Here is a 26,156-nt window from a genome sequence, read left to right as displayed (position 1 = left end):
TAACTGACCTCGCCGATGTTATGAGCAGGAGTGTGCATCGTAACATTTGCACAATGCCCTATTATCGCAGTTAGGAATTGCGTCATGGCGCGTCCTTGTTGTTCGAGAAGGTTGTTTTTAATCCTAAGTAGCTAAGATAATATCTTTTTTTTCACAATGTTCCTGCATCTCTCGCTCATTTATTCTGTGCACGCACTACAACTTGGCCACTCGTTCAAAAAGACATCTATGTACCTGGTGAAAGGTTTTGCTTTTAGGAAACTTGCATAATTGTATTATCATGTTCCTGGAAAGTTTCCAGTTTACCAAATTGTACATGGTCTTTTTGGGCGCAACAGGCAATTTTTATCCTTGGCACCCTGATGCAATTCTTCGTTACATCTATCTTTTACATTACTCCTGGAATTTCATTTCGCAAGAATCATCACGTTGTTGGCGTATGCCGCAAATCCTATGACCATTTCCTTATCCAGTAGTTTTCCTACTACTGAGTCGAGTACCATATTCCAGAATACGGAGCCACATGTGGATCACTGTGGCCAAGGACTGCTCCTGGGTGCGACTGCGTTGCCTCTCCATTTTCGAAATAGTTTTTAAAACAGTTGTTTAACAGTAGTGGATAATTCAAGATCTTCAGGCCTTCACCATAGGTAATCCAACGCTACAGCGATATTTCTAATTGTGGCTTCAACGTCCTTATCAAATGGTTCAAATGGCTCTGAGCACTATGGGACTTAACTTTTGAGGTCATCAGTCCCCTAGAACTTAGAACTACTTAAACCTAACTAACCTAAGGACATCACACACATCCATGCCCGAGGCAGGGTTCGAATCTGCGACCGCAGCGGTCGCACGGTTCCAGACTGTAGCGCCGAGAACCGCTCGGTCACTTCGGCCGGCCGTCTTTATCTGTAGCAATTTTTTGCAAGTTTTATTGCCCAGATAATGGCGTCTTTGTTGACTTTCCACTTCTGAAGCCATATTGTTCGGAGTTCATTCCATGTAGTATTTACTCCTGTTGCATAACGGCTTCTTCCCCACGGTGTCCAGAGCTTTGGAGCAATGGGATCTTTGTCTTCGGCTCTTATTAAGATATTCACATTTGCCTTTTTCCAAATACCTGGTATCCCCCCCCCCCCCCGGCCCCTCTCCCCCGCCCTTCACCAATATACATGCGATGTAAAGGTGACACAAATATGGACTAATGGGCACATGGAAGGCTTGTAAAACTTCAGTAAGGGTGACGACAGGTCTGCATTTTTTTTTTTTTCAATTCTAAGCCTCGCTTCCTGTCCTGAAAATGGAAAAAACTATTCCATCTCCATCGTATTTGTTAATGTTCCACATTCCCCCATGATCGTCAAATTCGTCTTCTCCAGTGTGATTCGGAAAGAGAGTATTCACCAGTAAATATGTTCAATCCCGCCAGTTCTGTCGTGCTGACATCTATTAGTTTTAGAGTTGAAAACTACTCTGATATTAAGTCTTTCAGCTTCGGTTTCCTGTGTACGAATTTGAACAGTATTAAATTCCTGATCTATCCTGAAGCTTAGCTTAAATTTCCTTACTTTGAAAGTTTGATGCGTATACCTGTACAGTGCCTCTGCTTTTAGAACGTTGTCACTCGTATCGCTTTATTTACATGAACTTTGCGTTCTTTGGAGTACTGTTCTTTCTTGTTTTCTAATTTTCATACATATCGTCATATGAAGTTTTTAACTGTAACATCGGAATTGAATACGATGTTATGGTCACTATGACGAACATCGTATGAATTAGACTGATTTATAAAATTCTCCAGTTAAATGCGATCATAGACCACCAAAAGCTGTTTGGGCGATAGGTGCCATTAACTACTGGCTACGGTCAAGCTACCATCATCCGCCAGATACGTTTCAATATTAGTGAAATAGCTTACTTAGGAAATTCCATGGCAACAAATATGCGAACAAAGTTGATTGCTCTCTCTATGCTGGGTGGAAAAAAATCTCGAAAATGAGGTCGGATTAGGATCGAGGACGCAAGCACAAGCAGTAGTTGGTACCTAACTATTAACCACAAACGCACCATTGTGAAGTTACGGCCATGAAATGACAGCCTATCAGCAACGACCTCACGGAAGTTTGTATATTTAAGCTAACTACCCACAGCTAATACTCGTTATATGGTGTAGAATAATAACCGCTGCCAGTCACAATAGCAGGTGCTTTTATGTAATGCACGACTGGTTTCAAGCTTGTGCCCATGTTCAGGTGGTTTACATTAAAATACATGTTCCCATGCTGAATGTTGGAAATCTATGTTTAAATAAAAAAGCAAATAATATCATGATGACTAAATAGACCCAAGTGAGACAGCTGGAAGTTGCTCAGGGACATGTGTTGTAAAATGTTATAGTACTTACTTACAGCTAGAGTATCTATGCCGTTTTTCCATTACATTTATCACATCGTTTTACATAAAGACCTTCATTTTTACACGTTAACCATGTATTAGTCTCCAGTGTAATTATCGGAACTTCCATATTATGCTTGTGATACGGTAGACGTTAATAACTACAGAAGCACATGCAGTTAAACTGTAAAAAATCAAGGTATTTTTGTAAAAAAAGGTGATAAATTTAATATGAAAACGACATAGATACTCCAACTGTATGCAAGTACTATACTATTAGCCAACTTCCAACTGTCTCAGCTGTGTCTGTATAGTCATCACCACATAATTTGTTGTTTTATTTAAACACCGATCTCCAAAAATGAGCATATAAACATGTATTCAAATGTAAACCAAGTAAACATGGCAAAAGCGTGCAACCGATTGTGCATTAAATAAAATCGCTTTCTATTGTAATTAGCAGTGATTATTCTTCTACACCCCATAAACAAACAGTCACGGAGTTAACCGCATCCGTTATGGATAAAGTTCACTTAATACTTGTTTTTCCAAAGAGCACGATTACTTGTTAAATTATCTGAAAGAAATTGCTAAATCTCAACAGTAAAAGCTAGACAAACTTAAAATTCATATTCACGGCGGGTTTCGTTAGACTCGATTTTTCCGTGATGTTCAATGTATAAAGCTTAATTATTAAGTCAGGCACGCTAGTAGTACCCCAGTTACTGCAATAAAGTAGTTTATATGTGGCACCTTAACCTGGAATGATGTTTAATAATAAAACCTGTAGACCATACGTTTGCATTTTTGCTAATGTGTCGAGACAAGGAATAATCTTTCATTCTAACAGATAGAGCTGTAACTCAGGTATGGATTAAAGAGGAAACAGAAATTACCGTCCGAATGCAAACATATTTTCTTGATGGCCACCTACACAGGGAGAAACTACCATCGTAATAAAATAATGGAAATCAGAGCTCGCACGGTGAGATTTAAGTATTCTATTTTTCCGCGTGCTGTTCGAAAGTGGAACGGTTCAGAAATATTGTGAATGTGGTTAGTTGAACCCACTGCCAGGCACTTAAATATGAATTACAGTGTATTCATGTACATATAGATGTCAATCTAAACACCCAGTTTTTCAAAAGTAATTTTTATAGTTAATGCTCGAAATTTTTGTATCAACTTCGCTACAAAATTATCATCATCGAATTTCTTTGGCCCTCGCCTTAGAAAATTCCTGGCGTGTTACGGATAATTACAGCGGCTTCAAAAATTCTAGAGATCAGCACTTTACATGTGTTACCGTCTGCGCGCTCGTCGCTGAATAGCTACCGCTTAACGGTTACCAGTAAACTCCCAAATCTTTAAAAAATTGAACTCCTGTGTATAAAACAGCTCAGACATTTTAATAATTTACAAATGAGTTAAAATATTAAATATCTGACGTAAAGCATGTAAGGGTGAAAAATTTTAGAAAAGATTTTAAATTATGTATAAAGTTTAATAGAAGTCGCTAAGTGTCTCATTATGAAACATTGAACTGAATATACACGGAGGTGACAAAAATCATGTGATAGTGATATGCACATATACAGATGGCTGTAGTATTGTGTACACAAGGTATGAAAGAGCAGTGCACTGGTGGAGCTGTCATTGTACTAGATGATTCATGTGATTATGGCTGTACGACAGGAATGCGGACTGGTAGTTGGAGCTAGATGCATGGTACATTCCATTTTGGAAATCGTTAGGGAATTCAATATTCTGAGATCCACAGTGTCAAGAGAGTGCCGCGAATACCAAACTTCAGGCATTACCTCTTACAGCGGACAAATCGTTGGCCGACGGCCTTCACTTAACGACCGAGAGCAGCAGCGTTTGTGTAGACTTGTCAGTGCTACCAGACAAGCAACACTGTGTGGAATAACCGCAGAAATGAATGTGGGACGTACTACGAACGTATCCTTTAGGACAAGGCGGCGAAATGTGCCGTTAAAGGACTAACAGGAGACAACCAACGCGAAAACCTTTGCTAACAGCACGGCGTCGCCTGCAGCGCCTCTCCGGGGCTCGTGCACATATCGATTTGATCGTAGACGTGGCCCCGTCGGATGAGTCCCAATTTCAGTAGATAACAGCCCATGGTAGGGTTCCAGTGTGGCGCAGACTCCACGAAGCCATGGACCCATGTTGTCAACAAGGCATCTGCAAGTTCGTAGTGGCTCCGTAATGGTGTCGGCTGTGTTTATGTGGAATAAACTGGGTCGTCTGGTCCAACTGAACTGGTCATTGACTGGAAATGACCATTTGCAGCCATTCATGTATTTCATGTTCCCAAACGACAGCATTTTTGTGGATGACAATGCATCCTGTCACTGGGCCGCAATTGTTCACAGTTGGTTTGAAGAATATTCTGGACAGTTCGAATGAATGTGAATGATCTGGCCACCCAGATGGCCCGACATGAACCACACCGAACATTATGGGTCATAATCTAGAGGTTAGTTCGTGCACAAAATCCTTAATCGCCAACACATTCGCAATTACGGAAGTTTGTAGAGGCAACATGGCTCAGTATTTTTGCAAGGGACTTCCAGCGACTTGTTGCGTCCATGCCACATGAAGCTGCTGCGCTACACCAGGCGAAATGAGGTATCTAGTGGCATTTGCTACCTCAGTGTAGTCTGGTTAACTTGCGCAATATGAGCTACGCTATCTCAAGATACATAGTCAGTCTCTAGCTGTAATTCTTGTCTTAACATAAGATCGTTCCTCTTAATGAGAGTATGTTATAAATTTAATTTTAAATTCGGTCAGTAATTACGAGGGTGAATAAAATGAAAACCTTAAATTTGTAATAAGAAATCGAAATTTCGCGCCGTTGTGCTGTAAGTTGGTAAGCGCGCTACAAACAGCGTGCAGAATGGCCTGTAGGTGGCAGCATAGTGCAGACGCACACATACCGTCGCAGTATCAGTATAAAGATGGCTGCCCCACTTCGGTTTTTGCGTAGTGAAGGCGTGAAACCTATTGAAATTCATCGACGAATGAAGGTTCAGTACGGTAATGCATGTTTGTCACAGCAGCAAGTCTACGAATGGAGTAGGAAGTTCGCGAATGGTGTGACTTCAGTGGAAGATGCACCTCGACCAGGTGAGGCACAACGAGTTGTGACTCCACAGAACATTGCAGCAGTTGAAGCCACAGTGAAGGAAAACCGCCGAGTGACACTGAATGACACTGCAGCTTGTTTACAGATTAGTCATGGGTCAGCACACCACATTGTGCATGATGTGCTCCAGTTTCACAAAGTGTCTGCAGGATGGGTGCCACGGCAGCTGACTCCTAAAATGAGAGAACGTGTTCATGCTTGTGAAGAATTTTCTCGGCCCTTTGAACGAGAAGGTGATGGCTTCCTTGCAAGAATCGTTACTGGGGACGAAACCTGGGTTCACTTCTACCAACCGGAAACGAAGAGAGAGAGCAAGGAATGGCACCATTCCTCATCACCAAAACCAAAGTGGTTTCGAACAGAACCATCCAGCAGGAAAGGTTAGACTGACTCTCTTTTGGGACGAAAAACGCGTCATTTTAGAGCATTACATGCCTAGAGGGACCACTGTCACCACTGCATCATGCACAGATCTCCTAAAAAATCATGTGTGGCCTGCAATCGGATCAAAGCGACGTGGATTGCTGTCAGCAGGTGTCCTTTTGCAACTTGACAATGAAAGGACTGTACAACAGTTGCAACAATCACAGACTTGCATTTTGAGTGTCTTCCTCATCCACCATACTCAACAGACCTTGCCCCACGTGATATCCATATTTTTGTACCACTCAAAGACTCAATGGGAGGAAAGAATTTCCGTTCTGATGAAGAGGTACGCTAAGCGGTGCATGAGTGGTTGTGCGGACTACCAAAAGAAAATTTTTTTCTAAAGGTTTTTATGCATTTTGTAAGCGCTGGGGGACTTGCATTGAGGGTGGGGGAGTTTATGTTGAAAAGTGATACAGCTTTGTATCACTTCTGCACAATAAATAATATTTAAAAAAATATTTTAGGTTTTCATTTTACTCACCCTCGTACATGACATAATGAAAACTTAAGTTTTGTTGTTCCCGGGAACCGTAGGACAGGTAGCCTGTAGCTGGTTTGTGCCCTATGAACCATGAACCGGGTTAGCAGTTAAGTAATATAGATAGCTTTACAACGGTGTACTTCCGACGTCTGGTTATCAGGCAAGTTTTTTACGATTCGACATCCCCTACAATGATCTGCCTTTGCTGCAGCGTATGTAGTGACGGTAATTAATTTGTGGTTCTGTAATTGTCGCTACGGGAGTTTCCAATTAAGCGTTCGCTGTAATGATAAAATATGTCTGCTAAATGATGGTCACGAGCAGACTGCAGCTATAAGAGTTAAACGACACTAAATGGATGAGATAATTCGATCTGTACAGTGAGCAATGAGCAGTGAGAAATTCGGAAAGCGAGATACCGTTCACGGAGAATAAATAAAAAAAAATGGTTGAGTGCTGCCGATGACATTGTAATTTTGTCAGTGACAGCAAAAAAAAAAAAACTTGGAAGAGATTTCGTACGGATCTGATAGTCTCTTGACAAAAAAAAAGCTTATAAGGTCAATACCAAGAGAGGTAAAACAAGGATAATGGGATATTATTGAATTAAATCGGGAGATGCTGAAGGAGTTACGTTAGGAAATGAAACACTGGCATAAGAGTTTTGTTATTTGGGCTGAGATGTAAATGGGGATGGATGGAGTGCAGAGGATATAAAATAGAGACTGGCAATCGCAAGAAAAGCATTTTTGGAAAAGAAGGGACGATATTTAAGTGTTAAGAATTTTTTCTGACGGTATTTGTCTAGAGTGTAGTCTCGTGCCTCAGTGACACGTGGACACCAAACAGTTCATACAAGAAGAGACTAGAAACTTTAGAAATGTTTTGCTGGAAAAGAATTCTGAAAAGTAGACAGGTCGATCGGATAACTAATGAAGGGGAACAGAATCCAATTGGGGAGAAAAGAGCATTATGACACTACTGGACTAAAAGCAGGGATTGGTTGATACGAGGTGCATTCCGATTTAATACCTCTCATTATGTTTCACACAAACTAATCACACGAAAACTTGAAACCTGATTCACTTCTTGGCGTAATCTCATATTTTTCACAACGTCGACGCCGAACGCTCCTTTACGAGTGTGATTGGACCACTGGAAAATCGCTCAGGCAATACCGGCACGACTGGTGAATGTGCGACCATGGATAGTGTCTTTCGTCGTTAAAAAAGCCACAAGTTGTTAGGAGGCAGGTCAGGTAAATGAGATACATGAGAAATCATTTCATAATTGTTGTCGTCCGTCAGCACTCGTGGCATCCACCTGAAGGACACCTTCCGCATTTTCATGTCTTCACGTAGGGCCGTGTGCACAGATCCCACGAAAATGCCAACTTTTGAGACGATATTTTATTTATTTATTTATTGTTCCGTGGGACCACATTAAGGAGAAGTCTCCATGGTCATGGAACGAGTCAATACATGAAATTATAACACGATTGTAGAAACAGATAAAATGAAATATAAGAAACATATTCAGGCGACAAGTCTTAAGTTTAAATAAAGAAAATCAACAATGTAACACTGGAATTTGCTTAATTTTTTAGCTCTTCCAGGAGCTCCTCGACAGAATAGAAGGAGTGAGCCATGAGGAAACTCTTCAGTTTAGGCTTAAAAGTGTTTGGGCTACTGCTAAGATTTTTGAGTTCTTGTGGTAGCTTATTGAAAATGGATGCAGCAGAATACTGCACTCCTTTCTGCACAAGAGTCAAGGAAGTGCATTCCACATGCAGATTTGATTTCTGCCTAGTATTAACTGAGTGAAAGCTGCTAACTCTTGGGATAAGCTAATATTGCTAACAACAAACGACATTAGTTCACCTGCTATATTCAGAAAGTGATTATTAAATACTGTACATATATGCTACTTATCAGTAACACGGACATTCCCACTACGCACTGATTCTATATCCTCGACCTGTCTCTGCAGACCAGCCACTTCCTTTAGGACTGACCATATGGTTTTAATTTTATCCTGAGACTTAGCTATTCTATCTGTATACCACATACTTTTTGCCTTCCTAATAACTTTTTTAAGCACCTTACAATACTGTTTGTAATGGGCTGCTGCATTTAGATTGTGACTGTTTCTAACGTTTTGATATAATTGCCACTTTGTTCTACAAGATATTCTTATCCCTTTAGTCAGCCACCCAGGCTGCCTGTTTGTGCTAGTACCCTGTTTTGAACGTTCTAACGGAAAGCAACTTTCAAAGAACACGGTTCAAGTCTTGAGGAAAGCATTATATTTATCGTCTACTGTATCAGTACTGTAAACATCTTGCCACTCTTGTTCCTTGATAAGATTTACAAAGGTCTCTACAGCAACTGGATCAGCTTTCCTAAAAGTTGATAACTATATTTAACATGTGTTGCAGCACAAAAATCTTTTAGAGTTAAAATTTGTGCATCATGATCTGAAAGGCCATTCACCTTTTTGCTAACAGAATGCCCTTCTAGTAATGAGGAATGAACAAAAATATTGTCTATGGTTGTTCTACTGTTCTCTTGCACTCTCGTTGGAATGAATACGGTTTGCATAAGATTATATGAATTAAGGAGGTCTACCAGCATCCTTTTCCTTGCACAATCACTTATACAATTAATATTGAAGTCACCACATATAACTAACTTTTTGTATTTCCTATAAAGTGAACCAGGGACCTGCTCTAGCTTTAGCAAAAATGTTGTGAAAACGGAGTCTGGGGATCTATAAATAACAACAGTAAGAAGTTTAGCTCCACTAAATTTAACCACACCTGCACAACATTCAAACACCTTTTCAGTGCAGTACTGGAACACGTGAGGCAATACTGGCCTTACGACGTATCTTAGAAGAAAGATTAAGGAAAGACAAATCTACGTTTCTAGCATTTGTAGACTTAGAGAACGCTTTTGACAATGTTGACTGGAATACTCTCTTTCAAATTCTAAAGGTGGCAGGGGTAAAATACAGGGAGCAAAAGGCTATTTACAATTTGTACAGAAACCAGATGGCAGTTATAAGAGTCGAGGGACATGAGAGGGAAGCAGTGGTTGGGAAGGGAGTAAGACAGGGTTGTAGCCTCTCCCCGATGTTATTCAATCTGTATATTGAGCAAGCAGTAAAGGAAACAAAAGAAAAATTCGGAGTAGGTATTAAAATCCATGGAGAAGAAATAAAAACTTTGAAGTTCGCCGATGACATTGTAATTCTGTCAGAGACAGCAAAGGACTTGGAAGAACAGTTGAATGGAATGGACAGTGTCTTGAAAGGAGGATATAAGATGAACATCAACAAAAGCAAAACAAGGATAATGGAATGTAGTCGAATTAAGTCGGGTGATGCTGAGGGAATTAGATTAGGAAATGAGACACTTAAAGTAGTAAAGGAGTTTTGCTATTTGGGGAGCAAAATAACTGATGACGGTCGAAGTAGAGAGGATATAAAATGTAGACTGGCAATGACAAGAAAAGCGTTTCTGAAGAAGAGAAATTTGTTAACATCGAGTATAGATTTAAGTGCCAGGAAGTCATTTCTGAAAGTATTTGTATGGAGTGTAGCCATGTATGGAAGTGAAACATGGACGGTAAATAGTTTGGACAAGAAGAGAATAGAAGCTTTCGAAATGTGGTGCTACAGAAGAATGCTGAAGATTAGATGGGTAGATCACATAACTAATGAGGAAGTATTGAATAGGATTGGGGAGAAGAGAAGTTTGTGGCACAACTTGACCAGAAGAAGGGATCGGTTGGTAGGACATGTTCTGAGGCATCAAGGGATCACCAATTTAGTATTGGAGGGCAGCGTGGAGGGTAAAAATCGTAGGGGGAGACCAAGAGATGAATACACTAAGCAGATTCAGAAGGATGTAGGTTGCAGTAGGTACTGGGAGATGAAGAAGCTTGCACAGGATAGAGTAGCATGGAGAGCTGCATCAAACCAGTCTCAGGACTGAAGACCACAACAGCAACAACTTTGAAACATCAATTGACTCAAATGGGATACCGTTTTCACATACATGGTTACTCCCCCACACCGCAAAGAGCTCTAGAAAAGCTGCCAGCCAACCTGTATCCTGTGTTCTATACTCCGAAGCAACTGTCTCCACTCGCTCGACATGCTGTTAGACCGGTTAGTGCGAGTCCAAGATTGTATTGGTTTGTTGTCGCGTGACACACTGCCTTTTTTGCACTGTTGCAACCATTGTCTCACGCAACTGATAATAAATTTCAGCCGGTGTCACATCAGGCAAATGGAGAAAACGAATAATTACACGCTGTGAGTGTGATGTAAACGTCTCCACTTTAAGTATCATAAACAGTCCTCGCTGTCGCCGTTGCTGATAAGAGTTCTGTACACCATACAGTGCTGTAATCTCTGCCCCACATTCACAACAAATGCACGCATATTTTGAAACAAACCGCATGTTTAAGAAAAGAGAAGATATGTTATGACTTGAATGCACCACATAGGACACATACTGAGGCGTCAAGGAACTACACTGTTCAGCCACATTAATGTGACAATTTGTCAAAAGCCTGAACAGCCACCTTTTGCAGTGCAGGACGTTTAGGAGGAGAAACAGTGACGTTTTGGAAAGTGCCAACAGGGATGTGGAGACATGCCGACTCCATTGTCTTGGCCATAGCTGCACTAGGTTTCTCGGCTGAGGACCTGTAATGCGAACATTCCGATCGAGATGGTCCCAGAGATTCTCGATAGCGTTAAAATTCAGGGCGCTTGATGGCTAGGGGAGTATGGTAAACTCATCATGGTGCTCTCTGAACCATGCACGTACGTCTCCAGCTGTGTGACACGTTGCATTGTTCTGCTGGTAGGTGCCATCGTACCGTGGAAAAAACGAACCGCATGTAGGGGTGGACATTGTACCCAAGGATAGACGCATACTTATGTCGATCCGTTGTGCCTTCCAGAATGAGAAGATCACCCAGAGAATGGCACGAAAATATTTCCGAAACCGTAATGCTTTCTGCTGGTTGCAGGGCTTTTGCTTTCAGATGTTTCTACCTTACACACCAACGACCAGCTGTACGATGGAGCATAAACCGTGATTCATCTGAGAAGGCCACCTGTCGCCACGCAGTGGACGTGCAGTTGCGGCACTGTCAAAAAAAATACCAGCCTTCGTCATCGATGAACAGCAGTGTGCATGGGTACATGAACCAGTGTCTGCTGCGGAGGCCCATACGTAGCAAAGATCGCTGAGCTATCGTTTAGGAGACGCTTTTAGTAACCCCTTGGTTTATCTGGGCAGTCAGTTGGTAAACAGTTGCAAGTCTATTCGCCCATACACATTTCCACAACTGTCGTTTCCCCTTGTCGTCTGTGGCCCGTGATGTACCACGGTTATCTCAGCGCCAGTTTTGGATAGTGTCATTTTACCATGCACAGTATACTTTAACCATGACAGTATGCGAACAGTTTACAAACTTCCCGGTTTCGAAACTGCTTCCACTCTTTGCCCAAACGCCAGTGATTATATCCTTTTGGACATCAGATAAACCGGTCCGTTTCCGCTGTACGGCAATGATTGCAGTGTTGTCCACATCTCCCCAACACGATGAATACAGGGTGGTCCATTGATCGTGACCGGGCCAAATATCTCACGAAATAAGCGTCAAACGAAAAAACTACAAAGAATGAAACTGGTCTAGCTTGAAGGGGGAAATCAGATGGCGGTGTGGTTGGCCCGCTAGATGGCGCTGCCATAGGTCAAACGGATATCAACTGCGTTTTTTTAAATAGGAACCCCCATTTTTTGTTACATATTCGTGTAGTACGTAAAGAAATATGAATATTTTAGTTGAATCACTTTTTTCGCTTTGTGACAGATGGCGCTGTAATAGTCACAAACATATGGCTCACAATTTTAGACGAACAGTTGGTAACAGGTAGGTTTTTTTTATTAAAATACAGAACGTAGGTACGTTTGAACATTTTATTTCGGTTGTTCCAATGCGATACATGTACCTTTGTGAACTTATCATTTCTGAGAACGCATGATGTTACAGCGTGATTACCTGTAAATACCACATTAATGCAATAAATGCTCAAAATGATGTCCGTCAACCTCAATGCATTTGGCAATACGTGTAACGACATTCCTCTCAACAGTGAGTAGTTCGCCTTCCGTAATGTTCGCACATGCATTGACAATGCGCTGACGCATGTTGTCAGGCGTTGTCGGTGGATCACGATAGCAAATATCCTTCAACATTCTCCACAGAAAGAAATCCGGGGACGTCAGATCCGGTGAACGTGCTTCGACGACCAATCCACCTGTCATGAAATATGCTATTCAATACTGCTTCAACCGCACGCGAGCTATGTGCCGGACGTCCATGTTGGAAGTACATCGTCATTCTGTCATGCAGTGAAACATCTTGTAGTAACATCGGTAGAACATTACATAGGAAATCAGCATACATTGCACCATTTAGATTGACATCGATAAAATGGGGGCCAATTACCCTTCCTCCCATAATGCCCCACCATACATTAACCCGTCAAGGTCGCTGATGTTCCACTTGTCGCAGCCATCGTGGGCATTTTGATCGCAATAGACATACATCAACACGATATCTACCTTTTCCACAGTTGGTAAACGGTCCATTTTAACACGGGTAATGTATCAAGAAGCAAATACCGTCCGCACTGGCGGAATGTTACGCGATACCACGTACTTATACGTTTGTGACTATTACGGCGCCATCCATCACAAAGTGAAAAAAGTGGTCCAACTAAAACACTCATATTTCTTTACGTACTACACGAATATGTAAAAAAAATGGGGCTTCCAATTTAAAAAAAAACGGAGTTGATATCCGCTTGACCTATGGCAGCGCCATATAACGGGCCAACTATAGCGCCATCTGGTTTCCCCCTTCAAGATAGACGAGTTTCGTTCTTTGTAGTTTTTTCGTTTGGTGCTTATTTCGTGAGATATTTGGCCCGGTCACTGTCAAAGAGGCAGGATTCGAACCTGCGACCGTAGTAGTCGCGCGGTTCCAGACTGTAGCTCCTAGAACCGCTCGGCCACCTCGGCCGGCCTGTCAATGGACCACCCTGTATACTCTCCCTTGCTCGTGATGTCACCTGCCCTCTGTGAGTGGTTGACTTCGAACACAGGGAGTGATCATATTAATGCGACTGGACCATATAGATGTTAACAACTGTTACTATCTGAACAGTACATTCCGGTGGTTTATGATGCCATTTTTCGTGTTGAAACTTCAGAGCGCTGCCTACGTAAAAGCCTTCTGTTAACTTGAACTCGCTTGAAAGCTATAGAATTTTTGAAACCAAGTCACTGCTCATGAAGTGATTTTGACTGTAGTTGGCACTACGCTTACTTTGTTGACAAATTTCAGAGTTGCATTGCGCGTGCGTAGGAAATGGGGTGCAGCAGTAATGCACGCTGGTGCTAGGGCAGTGAGCCGTCAGCGAGGTGCTGGCGCTGTGTCGCCAGGACCGACGTGGCGCGCGCGCCGCTCTGGTGGCAGCTGCCCGGGGACCCGTGGGAGCCGCCACCCCCGCCGCCCCCACAGCCTCCGCCCCCGGCGCCCGCCGCACCGCCTGCTGCCGCCGTTCTGCGCCCGCGGCCGCGCCCCGTGCTGGGCTGCCACCGGAACGAAGTGACGCCGTCGCCATTGCCGACGCCCACGAGGAGCCCGCTGTGCTGGCAGTGGGGATACCGCTGGCCACGCCACTGGGAACCACAGGCCGAACCGCGCACGCCCATTCCGCCCGCCGGCACCTACTCAGGTATCGAACCTCTGCACCAATTTACTATGTAGCCCCGATAAATATTGTTATGAGGTGGATGTAGTGTGTAGATTCCATCTCGACATTCTGGAGGAACTGTTTCACTACTCATCTCAGTTACAGATAAAAAATATTCGGACACCAGTTAGTGAACATTATTATGGGTGTGCCTACTCTTCACTTTTATGACGGTTTGATCTCGGCTGGGGACAAGAGATGGGTAGTTCGCGAACGAAGGGATGCAAAGGAACGGTTCACCAAGATGAACGAAAGGACCGAGGAACGAATTCCAAGGAACGATCGGTTCATACTTCACTTCGGTCGCTGCGGTCTACTTATAGTTCCCGGGAACGAGGAACGATCGGTTCATAGTTCACTTCGGTCGCGTCGTTCTACTTATAGTTCCCGGGAACGAGGAACGATCGGTTCATAGTTCACTAGTTCACTTCGGTCGCGGCGGTCACTTCGGCAGTTCTCGTTCCAGCCTCAGTCGCGTGCTCGTCTCAGTCTCGGTTTCCCTCTTCCGCACTCGTCGTTCTTCGCATGATCACCTGTCTCAGTTCCACTGCCGACTGGTCCTAGTTAGTTCAGTATCCAGTTGCTCGTTTCGTTCACTGCGCTCGCCTATTTTACATGTTCTCCAAACTGTTCTTGCACTTGGTTCTGGCTATTCAGCGTCCACGACCGGTAATCAAAAAGTATTTTATAGTTACGTAAATTACACAAAAATGACGTTGTATGTAATAGGTACGTATTTTCAGGTAACAAAAGGGCATATCAGCTTACTTCATTATATCGATGAACAGCAGAAGACATAACAAGGCAAGTTTTTTTTTGTTATTAATGTATTTTTTGGTTTCATCGACTTGATTTAGCAGCTAACTTTCAATAATTTGCTTAATTTTTAGTGTAAGAAAATTCATAGAAAACAATTTTCGTGTATCTTTCATATACAAAACATTACATTTAGGAAGGCTCTAATTATTTTTCAGTTTGGTTGTTTCCATATTTGCATTACCTGCTAGTTTGGTTTCTTTGAAAAAAAAGTGGTTTGTGGGTCATTTTGGCCCAGTAGGAAAAGCGGTGCCTCTCTATTTGAAAAGACAGATTGCCATAAAATCGTATTTACTTATTATCTCAAAAACATTTGTTCAGAAGGAGCTTTCAAACCAAAAAACTTTATTGCTGCGAACTTAGTTATTATTATTATTGCTGCATTGACTTTAATAATGCAACATAAAAACCTAATTTTTACTAAGCGTGTGGCGCAAGTATGAGAAAACCACATTTTATTTTATGCTTCCATAAAGTCTCTACTTCGCCTACGAACTCAGAGACAACGTGAAGTATATATAGGATGGAAACGATTATTGTTTACAACGTAGCATTGCTATATAGTAGAAATCGAAACGAAGAATTTTATACAAGACACTTGCGGTCTATTAAGTTGGGAAACAGCCACCAACAGGTTTACAAGACTACATGAGCTATAGCTCATGCGCGTCGCGTGAGATTTTCATGTTCTCTTCTCCAGCTTTCTACACATCGTCATCGATTGTTTCGCAATTGTTGCTTGCATTAGCTTGTTATTTCTTCACTGTCTAATTATTACACGTTTGTCTGTTTGTTGTATCTGCTCGTAACGGGCAACACATCGTCCGTAATTGGCGAGCAGTCTGCACTCGGGGCCGGTTTTCCGTGCGCCACCCTATATTACACTCCTGGAAATGGAAAAAAGAACACATTGACACCGGTGTGTCAGACCCACCATACTTGCTCCGGACACTGCGAGAGGGCTGTACAAGCAATGATCACACGCACGGCACAGCGGACACACCAGGAACCGCGGTGTTGGCCGTCGAATGGCGCTAGCTGCGCAGCATTTGTGCACCGCCGCCGTCAGTGTCAGCCAGTTTGCCGTGGCATACGGAGCTCCATCGCAGTCTTTAACACTGGTAGCATGCCGCGACAGCGTGGACGTGAACCGTATGTGCAGTTGACGGACTTTGAGCGAGGGCGTATAGTGGGCATGCTGGAGGCCGGGTGGACGTACCGCCGAATCGCTCAACACGTGGGGCGTGAGGTCTCCACAGTACATCGATGTTGTCGCCAGTGGTCGGCGGAATGTGCACGTGCCCGTCGACCTGGAACCGGATCGCAGCGACGCACGGACGCACGCCAAGACCGTAGGATCCTACGCAGTGCCGTAGGGGACCGCACCGCCACTTCCCAGCAAATTAGGGACACTGTTGCTCCTGAGGTATCGGCGAGGACCATTCGCAACCGTCTCCATGAAGCTGGGCTACGGTCCCGCACACCGTTAGGCCGTCTTCCGCTCACGCCCCAACATCGTGCAGCCCGCCTCCAGTGGTGTCGCGACAGGCGTGAATAGAGGGACGAATGGAGACGTGTCGTCTTCAGCGATGAGAGTCGCTTCTGCCTTGGTGCCAATGATGGTCGTATGCGTGTTTGGCGCCGTGCAGGTGAGCGCCACAATCAGGACTGCATACGACCGAGGCAAACAGGGCCAACACCCGGCATTATGGTGTGGGGAGCGATCTCCTACACTGGCCGTACACCACTAATGATCGTCGAGGGGACACTGAATAGTGCACGGTACATCCAAACCGTCATCGAACCCATCGTTCTACCGTTCCTAGACAGGCAAGGGAACGTGCTGTTCCAACAGGACAATGCACGTCCGCATGTATCCCGTGCCACCCAACGTGCTCTAGAAGGTGTAAGTCAACTACCCTGGCCAGCAAGATCTCCGGATCTGTCCCCCATTGAGCATGTTTGGGACTGGATGAAGCGTCGTCTCACGCGGTCTGCACGTCCAGCACGAACGCTGGTCCAACTGAGGCGCCAGGTGGAAATGGCATGGCAAGCCGTTCCACAGGACTACATCCAGCATCTCTACGATCGTCTCCATGGGAGAATAGCAGCCTGCATTGCTGCGAAAGGTGGATATACACTGTACTAGTGCCGACATTGTGCATGCTCTGTTGCCTGTGTCTATGTGCCTGTGGTTCTGTCAGTGTGATCATGTGATGTATCTGACCCCAGGAATGTGTCAATAAAGTTTCCCCTTCCTGGGACAATGAATTCACGGTGTTCTTATTTCAATTTCCAGGAGTGTATTTCCCTGCGATCAGCCACACAAGGCTACGGTTGGCTAAACGTGAGGTTCTGCAGAATTACAGAAATTACTTCTAAAAGTTTATAAGAATTCTGTAATGAATAAAAACTCTATACTCCATGGGGGAGGCAAGTGTCCCCTCTTGGTGCCCTCCATCCTTCAGTCACCTACATTACTAGTTTTCAGTTTTTCATAAGAACCATATACCAAGCACAAATGAACAGTGAACGAGTAAAAATGAACGGTTCCCAAAAAAGAACGATCAGGAGTGAACTAGTTCCCAAGGATGAACGAGTTTGCCCATCTCTACTGGGGACACTTTAAATGCATCTGAAGGTCTGTGGAGGAATGGTAGCCCATTCTTCCTTGAGAACAGAAACCAGAGAAAATTTTGATAGTATCATATAGCCTTTATGGCGCCTTCCATGACCACGAGCGGCGTACATCGGCCCCACGTAATGCCACCCCAAAACAGCAGGGAACCTCCACCTTGGTGCACTCGATGGACAGTGTGTCTAAGGCCTTCAGCCTGACCGTGTTGCCTCCAAACACGTCTCCGACGATTGTCTGGTTGAAGGCACATGCGACACTCATCGGTGAAGATAACGTGATGCCATCCTGAGCGGTACATTTGGCATGCGCTATGGATTTCGGGAGTGAAGCTGCTCATCATGCAGCCTATTGTGCACAGTTTGAGTCGTAACACGACGTCCTGTGGCTGCACCAAAAGTATTATTCAACATGGTGGCGTTGTTGTCAAGGTTCCTCCGAGTCATAACTGCAGTAGTAGCCTGAGCGAGGCATGTCATCGACAGTTCCTGCCTCTCTGTATCTCCTCCATGTCCGAACAACATCGCTTTGATTCACTCCCAGACGCCTGGACACTTTTCTTGCTGAGAGCCCTTCCTGGCACAAAGTAACAATGCGGACGCGATTGAACCGCTGTATTGACCGTCTAGGCATGGTTGAGCTACAGACAACACGAGCCGTGTACTTCCTTATTATCGACTTTCATTCCCTTACCAAAGAAGAGGAATGCGAGAAGATGTGAAGATCACAGACTCATTAGTCTTATGAGCCATTCTCTAGAAATATTTCTGAGAGTCATCCATCAAAGGCTATACGAAAAATGTGAGAAATTCATTAGTGAGACATAGTTTGGATTCAGGAAAGGTTTAGGTACATGAGAAGCAATAGTCACATTACAAGTTCTAGTACAAAACTGCTGTGATCAGGGTAAAAATGTAAGCCTCTGTTTTATTGACTATGAAAAGCCGGCCGGTGTGGCCGTGCGGTTCTAAGCGCGTCAGTTTTGAACCGCGTGACCGCTACGGTCGCAGGTTCGAATCCTGCCTCGGGCATGGATGTGTGTGATGTCCTTAGGTTAGTTAAGTTTAAGTAGTTTCCAAGTTCTAGGGGACTGATGACCTCAGTAGTTAAGTCCCATAGTGCTCAGAGCCATTTGAACCATTTGACTATGAAAAAGCGTTCGATAGAGTACAACACCACAAACTCAGAAAATTCTCAAAAGAATTGATATAGATAAGAACGATATCCGCCGTATAGAGAATTTATATTGAAATCAAACAGCGCAGTTTAAATTTGATAATGAGGTCACAGGTTTGGTTAATGTATGTAGGGGAGACCGACAAGGATGCATACTGTCACCCCCGTTATTTAACATATACTCTGAGAGTATTTTTCAGGAGGCACTTGATGATGTAGAAAAAGGCATAAAGGTTAACGGAGTGTAAATGAACAGCATTCGCTATGCTGATGACACGGTACTGATAGCTAACAATTTAACTGGCCTTCAACAACTCGTCAACATAGTAGGACATTAAAGCAATATTCAAGGTCTGAATATTAACATCAAAAAGACTGATTTGATGATTGTCACACGAGAGTCCGACTCATTCAAAGATGCAAATCTACAATTTCAAGGGCCTGTAATACGAAGAGTCGACAAGTTTAAATACCTCGGAACCTGGCTTTGTGAAGGCTAGTGAACAGACTCAGAAATAAAACGTAGCATGGAGAACGCCCGAAACGCCTTCATAAAATTTAAGAATATTCTTACAAGTAAAATGCTACATCTGGTCTGTGCTTCTATATGGCTCTGAAGGATGGACACTAAATATGACAATAACGAAGAAGTTAGAGGCCTTTGAAATGTGGATTAGAATAACCAACACCGAAGTACTAGAGCGAATGAACAAGCAGCGAGAAATGTTGACAGTGCATAAAAGAAGAAAAACTGCATACCTAGGACATATAGTACGGAACACCAAATATATGCTTCTGCATTTAATAATAGAAGGGAAGATTGAAGGAGAAAGAAGACGAGGGTGAAGAACAACATCCTGGTTGGACAATATAAAGCAGTGGACAGGGCTACGAAGTGTAGACCAGCTATTACATACTGCAGTTCACAGAAGAAAGATGCAACATGTGGTCGCCAACATCCATTAATGGATAAGCAGCAGTAGAAGAAGAAGATCGGCTGTCGGACACCCTCCGTCTAATAGGCGCTACTTATGCATGGTTGTTTACATCTTTGAGCGGGTTTAGTGACATTTCTGAACAGTCAAAGGGACTATGTCTGTGATATAATATCCACAGTCAACGTCTATCTTCAGGAGTTCTGGGAAACGGGGTGATGCAAAACTTTTTTCATGATGATACATAGAACTTGTGAACGAAGAAAGACGAGATCTTTTTAAACTTAATCTTATTCCAACTTTGTAATCGATACCACGTTCCGTCTTTTAAATGTGTACTTTTACTGCGAGCATCTGCGTTTTTCAATGAATTACCATGACGCGGACTGGCCGCAATGACTTGTTAAGTTGGATTCTAGTACTGCCCGACGGCTCACCCGAGCCTCTGTGGTAATTTTTAATAAAATTAGTAGATGCCACTTCGATTGATAATAGGCTAGGGAAATAATAATTTGCCAGATCAGTAGCTTATATGCCTGAATAAATCGAATAGAACCGGATCGTAGCAGATTCCGCGAAGAGTTCACATTGCTGAGGGTTTCATCTCGCAGCACGCTGCTTACCCAGCGGTTGTCGGATTTCTGTAAATTTCGCCTGTATCAGGTGGTTAAGGTAAGATCTCAGTCCTCCTCATAGCGTGACATTCCTCCATTGAGGCCAAATGCGGTCATCGAAGCTCTTACGTAAGATTTCGGTGAGAGAGAACCAGTGAAGGTGACAATTCCTATTTCTAGGAATAAAAAAAAACGGCTCTGAGCACTATGGGACTCAACTGCTGTGGTCATTAGTCCCCTAGAACTTAGAATTACTTAAACCTAACTAACCTAAGGACAGCACACAACACCCAGCCATCACGAGGCAGAGAAAATCCCTGACCCCGCCGGGAATCGAACCCGGGAACCCGGGCGTGGGAAGCGAGAACGCTACCGCACGACCACGAGATGCGGGCTAGGAATAAAAACCCAGGTTTGTCAGACCATGCTCATCTACTGCTGACTGAGCTGTCAGAAGCCCGAGCAAGCAGTAAGTGTACTTGCAGAATGTTTTGGAGACGGCGTGCATCAAAATGTCCAAATGTGTGTGAAATCTTATGGGACTTAACTGCTAAGGTCATCAGTCCCTAAGCTTACACACTATTTAACCTAAATTATCCTAAGGACAAACACCCTTTGGTATTGTTCTATTGATCTAAACTGAACACAGTCGCTTATCATATTTCAGTAATTACATCGCTGACCTCCTTTTATCAGAAACGAATGCCGCGCCCACTAACAGCCGATTAATGTATACAAATAAACAGTTCTTAAGTGCCCTTTGAAAATAGGTTGAAAACACGAATTAAGTCTTTGTTACTTTGTCTAGCAGTTACTGATAACAAACATTCTAAACTACCTACACGAAAGTGAAACGTTTATTGAAACAAAGGGAAATACTACTGCTCCCATATCGAACACACTTAAGCGCGGAGTGACGAATGAAAATGATGACAGTGACAGCTAAAAAATCGGAGACTCTGATGCCAGTGCACGTTGGTTATGAGTCATCGGTTAACGTAACTTGCAGGCGGGAAGGCCTTACACCATCTGTCTTTTTTTTTTTAATCATCGTTTTTTTATCGTTCCCTTACTCAATGTGTAAAAGCGAATCCCTTATAGAATCACTTTGTCGTCCTTCCGTCTGTCTATCTGTCAATTCGACTGTTCAGAACCCTTTTTCTCTGGAACGGGTAGACGCATCAGGTTTAAATTTCTGTCATGTACTAAGGTCTATAGTTCCTTGGCGATATAATAAACGTTAGCTTCTAAGTGACTGCAATCAAAAAATACAGCCATTTATGTTACATATTATGATACTGACTACGTTATTCATCAAACCTACGTGTCACTTCCCTTTAACCTAGAACCATGAAATTCGGTTAGAAGCAAGGTTGCACACTACACTCAACGGAAAAAAATGTGAATTCGTAATTACATCACACGAAAAAACTCGGCATTTGTTATCTTACTGCCTGTCTGTCCATCCGTCCGTCTGTTAAGCCCTCTTTTTCTGAGGAACGGGTAGACTATCAAGTTGAAATTTATGTCTCATACTAAGGTCTATAATCACTTATCGGTGAAAGAAATGTAAGCTTGTAAGCAAGTGCAGCCAAAAGATACGACCATTTACATCACATATTTTGATACACGCAAACCCACTCGTCAAAATCTATAGGGCACTTCCCGTTGGTCTAGAATCATGAAATTTGGCAAGAAGAAAGGATCCACAATACAAATAAAGAGAAAAATCTGAATTTGATAATTTGTAATTATATCACATGAAAAATATCTCTTTTGTTATTTGTTATCCTACTTCAAACATGAAATGAAAACATTCTCGAAAGTCTTGGGATCCATGGGGCCGATATCTTGCCAGTATCAAAGTCGATAGCAGCCAAAAATCGTCAGGATCTTCGATTCTCGGTATGGATGAACTGCCTATATACAGAATTAATTTTTTCTGTTTTTTCCCGTTTTCTTATTTTTCGTTCTTTCTTTTCCGTTTTCGTCTGACAAGAAACCATTTATCCGACATGATGCTTTGTTCGGATTTACAGTATCAGCGGTGAACACAGCACAAATCAGATTACCAAAGGACCTTCGCCACGCTTGAAATTTCACTAATATGACTAAGAAAAAAGATAAAGTCTGTGTCCCAACACCGTTACTGGACTATAGGCCTAACTGCGTTAAGAGTGCAGCCTTTCTTTGTCACGGCACTAGGAGGAGAGGGGGAGGGACCCATCACCTCAGCTGCCTTTTACCCCCGGGAAAGAATCCCGGTACTCATGCTGAGTGGACACGGGGCCTTCCTGGAGGACTGGAACGGAGAAAAATCCCTACCCCTATCGGAGGTTGAAGCCGACACCTCCAGGGCCGGAGTCTAATGCTCTATCCGCTAGACTACCATGGCCGCAATGTTAAAATAGCCTACTTATTGATTTTGTTTAGGCACTAAGCAATAACTTAACATAAACTAGTGCAATGATAATAAAGTGACTATTTTCTTAAAGAAATCCATTATGCCAGTTGAAAATGTTGGACCTATGAGCCAGTCATATACGCTCTGTGTTTTATGGTTTTAATACGCTCACCTATTGTAGCAGTTTAACTCTGACTTATTTTACTCCTTACGCAGACTTGGTCTCAAAATCATTAGAGATAAATACGTCAATCGACGTATTGCAGTGTATACAAGAGTGTTACCACTTTCCTTTTTCATATAAAAAAAGTGACAATTCCATTGGTCTACAACTTCATACCACCAGAATGGCGCTACTGAAAGGCGCCTCGAGTTCTGAAATGTAAACATTCCGGCTAGTGGCAGATTTTATTAAAATATCCGTAACTTTGATAGCTTTTTATTTTCATGATTAAATACAAAGCGTTTCTGTATGAGAACGACTTGCGAAAGCAACTGACGTACATTCTAACAAAGTAATAATTAGTCCCCTTTTCATATCCGTTGAGGGTGTCCCAAGTAATAAGCCAAAAAAAATTCCCCAAAGGACCTTTTTTCGTGTTCACATAACAGAAAAAGGCTTAAAGTCACTCAGTATATGAGGCATCTAACGTTGTTTACGTGTGTTATCGTGTTTACAGTAGATGTCCTTGGCGCCAAGTAGAAGTAAGGATATCATTCCTTTCCTCATTTTCAGGTTTTTCACTGGCTGTTATTTCCACAAGATTCAAGCGGTTTTTTTCCGAAAAGAGTGTTAACTCTGAGTAATCCAGAATATAAATATTGCCAACCAAGTGAGTACTTGTACAAACCGGTTTTGTAAATGGATCTTTGCCATAAATTAAACGTAACGATGTGCATCAGAAGGCACTTGTTGTACAAAACAACATGACTGCACATGTGACAAGACCACTTGTGTGTGTGTATTTTTTTTAAAAATATAATCGCTGCTGGTGCTGAAATTTCTAAATGGCATTTCCATTGTCCTCCAGCCTCTATTATGAAAAGTAAAAGTCCATCTATTTGATCATCTTGAAACGTCAACATTATATTCCCGTCTTTTTTCTTTGGTACCAAGGAGTCCGAAAGTTGTTGTTATTGTGAACTGAACGCACATTATTGGAGACCGAACAACCATGTTTGTACTGACGCAGTTGGCACGTGTGGTGAAAGGAGTGGAAAGGTAAACAGTTCCTTGTAATCCGACCTTGTACTGTCGCATTTAATCACCGACACAAGACTATGCTTTTAATAATGTAGACAAAAGCATCACATAAGAATGATTGTAACCAAACAAAAAGCAGGAAAGTAATAGAACTGGTATTATCGCGGTACGTAAAGCCGTTTGATAAAATAAAAAGTATCCACATTTGCTTTGGCGAACTATGTGAACTTCTGGAAAACGAGATACCATTGCTAAAGAAGCTACTGCTTTTTTTAATGGGAAATCGTGGAGGTGGGATTCGGCCATAGGTGCGTCGAATTTTTCCGATGTATTCAAGTCGACATAGGTCGCCCTTTGCGAATTTCTTTTCATTACAAAGGGAGCTGTTCCTGATTTCCAATTACTTGATTTAAATCCCGTAACCCCCGCCCCCCAGTGTGTGGTTAAGTGAGAGGCTGTGACACTACTGATGATGACACTTCTATCGGGTATACAGGTTAATAACGCGGACGCCTTATTGGTTAGAGAGGAGCCGACTGAGTACTAGCACTGTGTTTCACCTTCTCCCTCCCACGATAACACAATGTTTTTATGCCTTTATTATGTTGTTTTCCCTGGCTAAATTAGGTCCTTCGGCCGCTCTTCGACATCCGAGAGCATTCATCACAGCACATGGATACACTCTTGACCCTTTATACAGGTTAAAGATTAGGATCTCTAATGTTGAGTTATATTTCTCAAATATCCAAAAAATGATTCACGACATTAGAATTTGATAAATTACTACAGACGCTGTCCGTTCCTTCCTTTTGTTACCTCTGCGAATATTTACGCACCTGCTGGTCGTCCTTCTGATTCTCTATAAAGTACTTGTAACAAGTTTCTTTCCTTCATCTGCCGCGTGCCATAGTTATAGAGTATTGTTGTAGTAGATGCATCTCTACCACGAATACCTAAAACATACAATTTTTCCAACAAATTACGTGTTCCCCACAGTAGACACTATTGGCTAACAGGTCGGTTTACATTACTTATTGCCGGCCGTTGTGGCCAAGCGGTTCTAGGCGCTTCAGTTCGGAACCGAGCGACTGTTACGGTCGCAGGTTCGAATCCTGCCTCGGGCATGGATGTGTGTGATGTCCTTAGGTTAGTTAGGTTTAAGTAGTTCTAAGTTCTAGGGGACTGATGACCTCAGATGTTAACTCCCATAGTGCTCAGAGCCATTAGAAACATTAGAACATTACGTATTAAAAATACCTGAAGAAGTTCCGTCGAAAGTGAAAGTTAAGTTAGCTGGTCTTTATCTTCAGTACATGCATTCTTCATTGCCAGTACATTAATTCGTGAGCCATGTGGTTACATAACTTACCGATGTTGATAGTCATGAGTAGTTCTACACGATGTCCACAGTTAGTACCATCAGAGTCTATCCCATTCGTTTTATTGTGTTACACGAATCAAATTGCCTTTAAGATACCACTTGAGTTATATTCTTGGTGATGACTGTTTCATGCCTTATCGTTGCCGTCCTAGGCATAGTCTTTTTCTTTTGCTTCGTCTTCCGCTTCTGCAGACAGCCTCAAAGGATACTGATATAGCTGGTTGATTTTCCGACGTTAAACATTATAAAACACACTTCACTTAAAACTTCCGGGTTGATAGGCCGTGGTCGAAGTATAAAACTCTCCCCTGACGTATCGTCTCCGACTGCGGGAGACGTCCTCGGAGGTACAGCGGCAAACTGCGAAGAGAACTCAAGGAAGCACTGATTATATAGGCAGTACAGAGGGCGCCACTGTCGATCACATGGCGTCGGCTATGAGATTGTCTCTGGTAATGCCAAAATTCTCGACTGAAAGTAATCGATCGTCACGCTTGCGGTGCAACGCTGACATCCAAATTTTATCCAGTTTAACACCTTCGTTTTACCTGTTAAAGTTATTACGGTATTTATCAATCTCGATAGCCTCTTTATACATGCGTGCATAATAATGTGAGGTTTTTGATATGACGCTCGTCTCGCTGAATTTCATTTCATGATCACATTC

This window comes from Schistocerca cancellata, chromosome 2, assembly GCF_023864275.1.
Source record: "Schistocerca cancellata isolate TAMUIC-IGC-003103 chromosome 2, iqSchCanc2.1, whole genome shotgun sequence".
NCBI lineage: Eukaryota > Metazoa > Arthropoda > Insecta > Orthoptera > Acrididae > Schistocerca > Schistocerca cancellata.
Note: the sequence above shows the minus strand (reverse complement) of the source record.